Source organism: Podarcis filfolensis (genome assembly GCF_964270895.1).
Source record: "Podarcis filfolensis genome assembly, chromosome: 2".
Classification (NCBI taxonomy): domain Eukaryota; kingdom Metazoa; phylum Chordata; class Lepidosauria; order Squamata; family Lacertidae; genus Podarcis; species Podarcis filfolensis.
The window spans coordinates 88014193-88026105 of record NC_139605.1 but is presented as its reverse complement, the minus strand read 5'-3'; the positions used below and the strand labels follow the sequence as shown (position 1 = coordinate 88026105).

General features: G+C 43.1%; 2 long non-coding RNA genes across 3 annotated transcripts; both read left to right on the top strand.

Annotated features, from left to right (window-relative positions):
• Positions 1-741: 741 nt before the first annotated feature.
• On the top strand, positions 742-6013 carry LOC310755344. 2 transcript variants are annotated; one of them, XR_014544310.1, is made up of 4 exons: positions 742-1466; positions 2357-2443; positions 4129-4171; positions 5887-6013. It is a non-coding gene; the product is annotated as an uncharacterized lncRNA (long non-coding RNA). The 2 variants fall into 2 exon arrangements; XR_014544311.1 differs by having other exon boundaries at positions 789-1466; positions 4129-4957.
• Positions 6014-7274: 1261 nt separating this feature from the next.
• Positions 7275-10090, top strand: LOC310755353. Its single transcript, XR_014544323.1, has 3 exons — positions 7275-7437; positions 8658-9591; positions 10035-10090. It is a non-coding gene; the product is annotated as an uncharacterized lncRNA (long non-coding RNA).
• Positions 10091-11913: the final 1823 nt, after the last annotated feature.

Below are 11913 nucleotides of genomic sequence, written 5' to 3'. Positions count from 1 at the left end.
TGAAGCTCCACTGAACTCAGCGGGTTGTACCCAATGTAGCACTAAGTCCACTTAGTGACCTATTTGTTACACTGGCAGAATGTTGTTGCACAATGAAAAGCACATAGTCGCACAATGGATTTCACAGCGAGATTTCACATATGTTGCGTAATAATAATAATAATAATAATAATAATTTTATTATTTATACCCCGCCCATCAGGCTGAGTAATCTAGTCCGATCTTTTAACTTGTCTTTGACAGTTGCCTGGAAGTCCTGAATCAAAAACTTCCTACAACAGAGGTTTCCCTTACTTCAGTCAGGTAACTTGGTCCACGGTCTCCTGTTCCTGCAAAAGGAAATGTCGATAATTGGCCTTTGGGGTGCAATCCTGTACACAATGTATCTGGGAATATAAGCCCCCACAAGAATTTAGGGCTTACATCGGAGTGCCCTGAGCTGCACGAAGGGCAGCTGCAATTTGTATTTTTTAGCCATTTCTGTCTTGAGAGGTAAGCGCCTTTGATACAGCCCTGTTCAGAGGCCGCCGGCCTTGTAACTCACGACGGTGGGATTCCATTCCGACCCCGAGAGGGCGCTCTATAGCTTTAGGCGTGAACCTCGGAGCCGGGGAAGCGAGGGTCACAGAGTTGGAGTGAGTCCTAGAACGGGAGCCCCTTGCTTCCTGCGGATCGCTTCCGCCCTCGAGCCGTGGGCCTGAGTTCCGGTTCCGCGTGAGTTGTGCGCGCGCGTGCGCTTTCGGCTGCAGGAGGGTCTGGTGGAAGGTTTGCCTTGCGCGGGCGGCGGGGCTCTCGAGGCAGCGCGGGGGGGGGCGGGGTGTGCGGCCACCCCTTTTCTCTCCACGCGCTTCTCCATAGGACGTGGACGGGGCTGCTAGCAAGAGCTTAGCCTTGCTAAATAGTCAGGGTGTGCCGGACCAGGACCTGGGTTCGAATTCCGCACTCGGCCATTATGCTCACCTGGGGTGGCCCTAGCGGGGCCGGACGCTACCTCTCTCAGCCCAGCCTAAACTACCTCGCAGGGTTGTCGTGGGGATTGGGTGAGAAGGGGGAGAGCCATGCATGCCACTTAGAATTCCTTGTTGGAGAAAAGGGGTATAAATGCAGTAAATTAATATTATCGCCTCCCCCCCCCGCCGCCAAAATAGTCTTTTCTTCATTGCATTACTCCTACAGTTAACAGTACACGGAAGTTTACTTCGCAGGGGTGACCATTTGGACTTTCAGCAAGACTGCCTTGCCTCTGGTAGATTGATTAGTGGCAGCATGTAGATCTTCTGCTCTTGTGGGTAAGAATGTAAAAAGATTGGGCCCAATGGGCCATCTCCCATCTGGTCCAACATCCTGTTCTCGCAGTGGCCAGCAAGATGCCTGTGGGAAACCTGCAAACAAGACCTGAGCACAGGAGCGCTCCTATGGTTTCCAGCAGCTGGGACTCAGAAGCATTACTGCCTGGGATGGTGAAGGTGAAATCTTTATTGGAACATGTATTTATGTATGGGTCTGTCTGCTTTACTTGATTTTGGGTGCAGTGATGACTTACCTGAAAGAGCGCCATTGAGGGAGCTAAAAAGGAAAAACAACATGGAGTCAGTGATAAATAAAGGTTTTAAGAAGGGGAATAAAGGTTTTAAGAAGGGGACTTGAGAAAATGCAACAGAGTAGGTGGGAAGTCACATGGCTCCAGATAACAGGGAGATTGTAGAAATTGAGTACTTGGAAAGTAAAGGGAGTTGGGTGGAGTGGCTGGGAATTGGGTTGTACCACTTGCTCCACCTTTCTGTCTTTGGTCTTCTGGCAGAAGCCAGATTTTAGGGGAAGGAAGAGGTTTTGAACTTGCTAGAAGATGCTTAGAGGATAAAAATCCAGTTGAGAAAGCAAGACAATGGGAATTAAGTATGCAAGTAATTCTTAAATCGTAATATTCAATATTTGACATTCATTGGAGAAATGATAGCCTATTATGGGAAGGACCAAGCTACTTTTAATGGATCCAGATTACATAAAGTACTTCCCTTTCAGATGAATCCTGTCACTCAGGTGGACCCAAATATACTTTAGAACAGGCTCCCTCAACCTTGGCCCTTCAGATATTTTAAGACTACAATTCCCATCATCTCTGACCACTGGTCCTGCTAGCTGGGGTCATGGGAGTTGTAGGCCAAAAACATCTGGAGGGCCAAGATTGAGGAAGCCTGTTTTAGAATATTGAGTGAGTCGGCCCTTCACTCTTGGTGATGGAAAGGAAACAATCTGTATACTGTACTTTTTATTACTGGTGCTTTAATTCCTAAAAGGTAATTTTTTTTTACCAATGTTCATGCTTTGCTCATACTGCAACTTTCTTTATATGTAGTAGTGGAACCATCTCCAAGATAAAAGCTATTTGCATTTGGACAAGTTGACTACCATTTTGGAAGTGCTGCATTTTTCCCCCATTGAGGTAAGACATTTGTTGTGATAAGAAGGAGGTTTGTTTAAAAACACACACCAAAATGAGTATTTGCAGCTTGGTATAAAGCCCATGGGCTGGGAAATGGTTGCTGCGTAGCTGGGCCTGCTGTGGTCCTGCCTTGTACCAGCTAGCCTGACCTTGCCCTAGATGAAAACCTGGCAGCCTCCTTTTTGGGGTCTGCCCTGTGCAGTAACAGGTGTGAGCATTCTAGCAGCAGCTTGATGGTCATGTATGATACTGCATACAGATCTGTTGCGACATGCAGAGAAAACCCAGACTGCATTCTGTTCTGTCAAGTGTCTAATTAAGGGTGGAGGCAAAACTGAGTAACTGCTGGATTTTATATTCCCAAAAATTGAGGGAGGGAGGAGACAGGCAGCCATTATGTGTTCATTCATCTCAGCAGCCTTTGGTTCAACCTGAAACTTTCATAGTGCCTGACATAACATCATTTAAATGTCTGCTACCTCCTTCCATATTCCATCTAAAGATTGTAATGTAGATTCCATGGCTTCATGATCAGCAAAGTTTTTCTTACTTTCTCTTTCCCCCCTACCCACTTTATCATGTAGCCCAGGGATAGACAACATGGTGTTCTCCAGATGCTGTTCTGATCTTCAGCTCAAATCATTACTGGCCTTTGGCCATGCTGGTTGGCACTGATGGGAGTTGGGAGTCCAACAACATCTGCAGGGCATCAGCTTGGTTATCTATGATCTGTAGACCAGGGTTCGGCAACCTAAAGCCCATGGGCCGGAAGCAGCCCATGGTGGCCTTTTAACCGGCCCACGAACCACCCCCGAACTGAGCCGCCTGCTCGGCAAGTCCCCACGCACTGTGCTAAACCAGTGTGGCGCAGGGACTCTCTTCCGCGGCGCCAGAAATTGCTTCTGCGCATGCCCAGAGGCCGAAAATCGCTTCTGCGCAGGTGCGATTTCTGGCATCGAGGCATGTGCAGGCGCGATTTCCAGCACTGCGGACGTGCGCAGGTGCGATTTCCTGCGCCGCGCTGCACTGGTCCATCCCACGGAGGATCTTCGCTGGAGTGATTCTGCCCCTGCCTGGTAAGCCTTGCTGACCCCTGCTCTAGACTGATGAAGAATTCTGGCAAACTTGAAAGTTGGCATGCTGTTTGTGACATTCTGATGGCCGAATAAATATATGAAACCTGATTCAGATTTTTGAATTTGTCTTAATAGAGTTATTTGTGTACCGTAATTGACTTTTCAAGCCCTGCTGCCCAGGACTAGTTTGAGAGGAAGGTTGAGAAAGAATGCAATTAATAAATTAAATTAAAGGACATAGACATACTGCTTGTGGTATCTAACTTAGTCTCTAACTTCCACATTCTACTTGGTTCTGGGTGTGTGGCATTGATTTGTCACGCTGTTTAAATTGTTATAGCGCCACCATTGCTAGATATGGTGTGTCTGAAAGATGCAAGCAACCATCCTGTGATATGAAGTCTGTTTGTTTCCTGACAATTCTTGATACCAGGGTGGGCTCTTTTAAAATTCCAAGGATCATCATGCTAAATAGTGAAGCAGAGTTCTAATATGCCTGTAGCTGATCTATTAACCATTTCATTTAAAAGTTTAGAAACATCTTGTACAATGAACTTTAATCATATTAAAAATGACACCATGACAGTGACTATCAAATATATCTTGTAGGTACTAATGGACCAAAAGCAGTACAGAACAAGGATTCTCATAGGTAAGTATGACTTATTTGAGATCTACCTAAGAGGCATGCATGGGGACCTGTTGCGTATTAGGCCATATGCAAGAGATACAAATTGTATATTTCTATTGTACAGTAGGCCTTGGAGAGGGAAAACGATTGACTAGGGACACCAGATCTCATTTGTGCATTGTCACATGCCTTATTGGTCCCTCTGTGTGTTCTTGTTTTTATTAATTAGCAAGCCATTGTGCCTCTCATCAGTGGAAGCTCAGTGCTTGAAATATGCCTGCTTTAATAATTTGTCCTAATATTCCATACTTAGCAGAAGTCACTGTCCCTGTCATTTTGAAACATGACTTGGAATGTCTTCTTACTAACATTTCAAAATAAACTTGGTGTAACTTAAAGAGTAAATCAGCCAGCAGCAAATACATTTTGAGTATACAGAATAGGTGTTGGGATTATCGCCTCATTTAAGGTTGCTGATTAAATCTCACAATGGGGAATTGCTGCAACTGCTTGGTGGGCAGCAGTTCACCAGGTAAGGCGTCTGGAGGCCTGAAAACAGAGATAGGGAAAGCTTCAATGCCTAACTATCTGGGGTGCTTATTGGACTGGGACCAACTGATTGAAGAATAAAAATCTATCAATACAAGTATTCCAAGCCTGAACATGAGAACTGCAACTATCGGCATGCTTTTCAAGTTGCTTTCTGCCCTCAAGGGGAGAAGATTGTGTTATTTTGTGTTGCTGAACTTGGCCTCCATCTCTTGGAGGCATGGAGCATCTTGAGCTCGGCACTCTGTTATTCCACAGGTAGCGTATTAGTTTTGGTTACCTTTGTTCATGGAGTGCTAAACTATCAGGCCACCTTGGCACAGGGAGCCCTTGTGTGCAGTTTTGGAACTCCTCTGTAAAGGTGGCCGACATCATTCCCTCAAAGTTGCAACACTTAGGATCTGTCCCAAGAGTGTATTTGAACTTTAAAAGCTGTACTCAGGCATCTCATTCTCTGTACTTAAGTCTCATACCAGGCTGGGGAGAATTAGGTTCAGGGTGGTATTCAACTATATTTTACTCAGAGTAGACTAACCTGGTCGTGTTCATTTCAACGAGTAAAACTTAGCTGAACACAACTCTTAAATCACCACCAAACCATGAAGCTCTCTGAATGATCTTGGGCTGTTTGCCATCTCCCCTTAATTCACTACATACATGTGATGAATCAGTGTTTTGGGCTTGTAAATTTCCAGCCATTAGGCAAGCATGGATCTGGGACATACCGTATTTTTTGCTCTATAAGAGCCTCCCTCCTAAAAAGTAAGGGGAAATGTGTGTGCATCTTATGGAGTGAATGCAGGCTGCGCAGCTATCCCAGAAGCCAGAACAGCAAGAGGGATTGCTGCTTTCACTGCGCAGCAATCCCTCTTGCTGTTCTGGCTTCTGAGATTCAGAATATTTTTTTCTTGTTCTCCTCCTCCAAAAACTAGGTGCGTCTTGGGGTCTGGTGCGTCTTATAGAGCAAAAAATACGGTATTCAGAAATGCAGGGGATTGTGAGTAACTCCTACTGTTACTTACAAATAAAACACCTTGCAAATAAAGAGAATCTCTGGTTTTAATTCGGAAATCAGTGGATCTCTTCTATTGGAGATTATGGGGAAACACTAGCTTCTGATATTATGTGTGAAGCTTCTGGCTTGACTTTTCCTTGCCATAATGACCATTATAACTTTTACATTCCAGGTAAGTGCTGTTGGAAGAGCAGTGCTCATGTTCTGCAGAGAAAAGAGTTGTCAAAATTCCGTTTTGTTCTCGTGTGTCATTCTGGTTTGTGTAAAGTCACTTCATTAAAATCAGATGTTCTATCCTAGCTGTGGCTTGAGTGTTAATGTCCTGCAGAAGGCACACTTCTCAAAATATTTATTTTTGTCTACATGTTGCTAAAGAGAAATGCTCCTATCTTCATTATCCCTGCCTATATCCACTTTGTGATGTGGCATCTATCTGCATTCTCAAATTATTCTGGCTGTTGCATCCCTTTCTACCACTAGAGGGCGAAGAATTATACAAAATGAAGGCTTATGTCTCCCTGGTGTCTTTTCTGGTGCAAACAAAAGGTTGCAATTACATTCCAGGAATTGTTGTCATAGTAGATTACACAAGGGTGCTAGATGTTCTATGGTGGCTGGTTGTTGTTTTTATTATTATTACAGTCCTGAGCTTTTAGCAACCTACTTTAGAAAGCCTGGAATAGCATCTCTTTAGAAGCTTCCAACAATGCACTCTGCACAAATTCTCTGCATTGTGCATATTGAGTACATACATTGCTGTTTAATTCAAACTTCAGCTTGAGATCTGAAGTTATGAGAGCGGGAATGGGGGAGAAGGAGACAGAGGGGCAAGATGTGCATAAGGGTAATAAAATGCTGTTTTGTTATACCAACTTGTATCCCCACACCCCTATAGTTCTTGTGGTGCTGTATTATTTTAACCCTTTCTCCACAATTGAGAGATCTAGAAGCGCACCTTATAAAGGCTTAGTTCCTGAGGATTGCAGAAAGCCCCAAACTTCAGACATTGACTTTACAGTCTTCTTTTACAGAGCCATCATTCTCTGTGGCATATATGTGATGTTCATGAGTATGTGGCAATGGTTTCAGAATATGAAACATTATTATTTATTCAATTTATATACCCCCCTTTATCAAAAGATCCCCAGGTAGTGTACATTAAAAACAAGAGTCTTGTGTGCATGCATAGCCTAAAGATGCACATTCTGCCAATAGTTTTCTTTTTTATTATTATTAAATATTTTGTTGATTTACAAAAGTGTGCAATGTCTCTCGTGTTTTTTCCCCCATGTAACATTTTTACAAATCAGTTTCATTTGTTGAGACATTAGGAAGAAAGGGGGTCAGGTGGCGATGTTTCTATTTTACTTACTGTATGTAGGGTTTGGTGTCAGTGTTGCTTGTGCAGGTTCTTTGCTGTTCGCTTGTGTTCCTTTGCTGGTGAGAGAGGTTGGGGTTGGCCTAGGGTGTGGTTATTCATTTGTGGTTGGCTGTGGTGGTCTTTGTTTTCATGTGTGAGTGGGGTGGGTGGGTGGGTGTTTTGGATCAGGTTAGCCATATTGATTTGTATGCTGTTGGTGGTTTTTTGTCGTTGGGCTGTGTATGTGATAAAGGGGAGCCATACTGGGGTGAAGGTGTCTTCTTCTATTTGTCCACATGTCAGTTTCAGTTTATTGGTTAATTTTTCTAGTAGGGCTGTTTCCCATACTATTTGGTACCGTTGGTCCATGCTTACTCCTTTTTTTTTTTAAATGAATTTTTATTAATTTACATCAAAAAACAAAAAACATATTAGTTTCACATCAAATTTTTCACAACTTATTCCTTTTCAGGACTTCCTTCAGCTTTTCCGTAAATCATCCATAGTTATTATTTAAATTATGCATTTCTTAGTTTTATATTGACATTATTTATATCTTTCTTTCTATTCCCTTTAGACAATATTTCTTAATTTTTCACAGTGCTTCTTTAAATCCCATTAGCGTTATCTGTCCCTCACTTATATATTCCAGATATTCCACAAATTTCCCCCAGTCCTCGATGAACTTTTGGTCTCTTAAGCATCTGATCTTTCCTGTCAATTTATCCAGCTCCGCATAGTCTAACAGCTTCATTCTCCATTCTTCCACAGTCGGTATTTCCTGTTGTTTCCATTTCTGGGCCAGTAACACTCTTGCTGCTGTTACTGCATATTAAAAAAAATTACAGTCCTTTCTTTTTATCTCGTTTCCTAATATTCCTAACAGAAAGACTTCTGGTTTCTTTATAAATGTATATTTTAAAATCTTCTTCAATTCATTATATATCTTTTCCCAGAAGTCTTTCACTTTCTTACATTCCCACCACATATGATAAAAAGTACCTTCTTTATCTTTACACTTCCAACACTTATTACATGTCTTATACATTTTTGCTAATTTTACGGGTGTCATATACCATCTATAAAACATTTTCATAACATTTTCTTTTAACATCATACATGCAGTAAATTTTAAGCCCTCCTTCCATAGTTTTTCCCAGTCCTCAAATTGTATGTTATGACCCACATCTCTGGCCCAGTGAATCATTACCGACTTAACTTCTTCATCGTTTAAATTCCATTCTAACAACAACTTATACATTTTGGATAAAGTTTTTCCGTCATTATCTATAATTTCCATCTGAAATTTAGAATCCTTGTCCGCATAGCCATGTTCCTTACTAAACATTTCGTTAATTTGGAAATAATGCAACCAGTCATATACATATTCTTTAACCTGCTCATATGGTTTCATTTTCCATTTTCCTCCTTCTTTAAATAGCAGTTGACTATATGTTATCCACTTACTTCTCATATTAATTTTCTTTACACTCATGACTTTTAAATGAGATAACCAGTGTGGGATTCTAGGTTCTAATAGGTTTTTATACCTATCCCATATTTCAATTAAAGGACCTCGGAAGGTCCATGCTTACTCCTGATAGGTCTCTCCAGTGTCTGGCTATGATGCTTCTGGCTGCTAAAAGTAGGTGGGTTATGAGTTATTTGTGGTATAAGTGGGCGTTATTGTATTCTGCCAATAGTTTTATTTGCTGGGAAGAGAATGGCTCAAGTGCATCTTCTCACTTAATATACTTGCACTTTGCATTATAGATATTCTATTAATAGCTCGTCAGCTGTGGTCCCCACCCTAAAATTTGTAGCCACACTTAAACAAGCACAAAACTGCAAAAGTGGGGGTAATGCTACTAGAGCGCTACAAAAGCAAATTCCTTTGAATGACCTTTGGCAGGGGAAGGGATTGTGGAGAAGCAAGGCAATTAAAGGAGCGGGGCCAGGTCATGGGAAGCTGCAGAAAAAGTTATTTGGGCTTTGGCACAATTACATATTTTCATGTTTTCTACAATGGAGAGGTCTATAAACATAAATAGTTCTGAATAAATTCTTGTGTTCTAAGCTCAGTTAATATGTCCCTGCATTTGGCAATCCTGTTCACAGACTTCTGCAATGGGTCATCAGCTTGAGCTGTCAACATAGCCTAGTACGTTGCACTTCATACTTGTGTAACCTTTATCCTGATCTGTAAGTGCCATGTTGTGTCGGCAGGAGAAAATATCTGGTGTCTCTAGAAAGAAGAGTATTGGCTAATGGTAAGCGAGTCCTTAATCTTTCTTAATTAAGCTAAACAGCTGGAATTGGGAAGGGCTCCTGTTACATAATCTCTCCATATGTTGTAATGGTCATTCTGGCATAAACTGTTGGGAGTGGGTGTAGCTCGCCTGAGCTAATCACATTTTTTTTCATGTTGATAAAACAAATGTTGGGTGTGTTGAACACATTTGTGCCAAGGATCCTGTTCCTTAGGGCCATGCACAAACTTTGTTTTGAGGTCTTACCGTATTTTTCGCCCTATAGGACGCACTTTTTCCCCTCCAAAAATGAAGGGGAAATGTGTGTGCGTCCTATGGGGCGAATGCAGGCTTTCGCTGAAGCCTGGAGAGCGAGAGGGGTCGGTGCGCACCGACCCCTCTCGCTCTCCAGGCTTTGCGGACCTCTCCGCAAGCAGCGGGAGCGCTCCCGCTGCTTGCGGAGAGTTGCCTGCATGCTGAAGCCTGCGCACGCTGAGCTCAGCGCGTCCAGGCTTCGCGGACCTCTCCGCAAGCAGCGGGAGCGCTCCTGCTGCATGCGGAGAGTTGCCTGCATGCTGAAGCCTGCCCTCGCTGAGCTCGGCGCGTCCAGGCTTCGCGGACCTAATTTTTTCCCCTTTATTTCCCCCCCAAAAAACTAGGTGCGCCTTATGGGACGGTGCGTCCTATAGGGCGAAAAATACGGTAAGTGAGCCTTGCCTGCCTGCCTGCATTAACTTCTAATCCAGCCAGGAAGTAGGAATACTTGTGATTCACATTTGAAGTTGGGAGTATAACTGGAGCAGTTATATGGCTTCTGCCTAACCAAAGACTACATGGACGTGGGGAAGAACCTTATTATCCTTGCCTAAGTGATTCCTGTGTGCACATCTAACTGAGTAGTGAGGAGAAGCAGCAGGTGCCATACAAAAGAACGGTGGCTCCCATAACACTGCAAGAAAGTGGATCTTTGGTTGGCAAAAGGCAGGTCCCATTATCCCAGACTATTGGTCATGCTAGCAGGGGCTGATAGGAGCTTCCATCCAACAGTGTCTAGATGGCACCTTGTTGGCTGCAGTTGACCTACTTACAGTGTTCTCCGTAGGTTTTTGTAACTCTGCTATGTTGGTACACCAAGTGGTGACTGCTGAGTAAGAGAAGGGAAATTAGGGTCTTTTCACTCATTCAGAGAAGGGGAAATGAGACAATGGACCTTATATTTATTTTGATTTCCCCCACAGCTGCCTTTCCAGGGCAGAAAAGCCTTCTCAAGGTGGTTTACAGAAATAGGACAAAACAACTTTTAAATGTGTGGTTTTAAAAACTAAAATGGCAGCATGAAATGGTTCAAAGCCAAACCAGCCAACCACAAGAAAGAAAAATGAAATACAGTGGTACCTCGGGTTACATACTCTTCAGGTTACAGAAATAGTACAGAAATCGCGCAGCGGCAGCATGGCAGCAGCAGGAGGCCCCATTAGCTAAAGTGGTACTTCAGGTTAAGAACAGTTTCAGGTTAAGAACGGACCTCTGGAACGAATTAAGTACATAACCAGAGGTACCAGTGTAGTATCAGCAGCAGCTGAAAAATCCAAGCTGATGTCAATTCATTAAAAGCACATTGAATAGACATACAAAACAGATGCCGTGTGTGAGTGAGTTCAACAACAGGGCCACCACTGAACCAGCCTTGCAATCTGATTGACCTTATCAATGGATCTGTGAGCAGGGCCCCAGTAGTTGCTCTTGGGACCCAGCCAGGCTCATCTGAGTACACGAGATGTCAAAGGATGGTTGTTGATCTGCTTTAAGAAAAGCAAGCTGTCTTTGTTGTGTAAGATTTTGTTCCAGTGCAACAGACTGCCGGGGGGGCGCATCTGACAATACCTGTTATTTAACCGTTTTTATGACCTGTTGCTGTAAAGTTAAATAGCAGCTTTAAGCAAAGAATGCATCCATTATATAGCCTTTAGCTGAAAACGTCTGGGCTCAGTTCATGTGAACAGGTAATTTCAATGCTCAACCTTTTTTTTTTTTTAAAGTAGATTGACTGCATCACTCTGCCAAAATGTGTTGCAAAAGAAAAGGGTGAGGTGAGTTAAAGGTTATATGTGGCTTGGAGAATGTAACTTTCCTTTTTGATGGAACGACAATGCTTAAAGGCCAGCCATTTTGCTTTACAAGTGTAAGAGCAACCTGACTGTTGGGCTCCTTTTACTTTAGCATTCTTTCTCTCTCAAAATGGCTAGTTTGTCATACATAGGCATTACTACCAAGAACCCTAAGAGGGCTCAGTTTCTCATCTAGCCTTCCCCAAACTGCTATCCTTCAGATGTTGCTAGACTACAACTCCCATCATTGCCGACCATTGGCCGTGCTGGCTCAGACTGATGGGAGCTGGAGAACAACAACATCAGGATGGTGCCATGTTGAAGAAGATTAGTTCAGTTGATTCATTCTGCACCTCTAGTGCTCAACCTTGTAATTCATAAGACCAGTCTCGTCTATGACACTGTTGCGGCAAATGTCTCTCCGAGCCCCATCTCCTTCTTTGGTCTGGTAAGGATGTGAGGTGATGCAGGGGAATGCAATA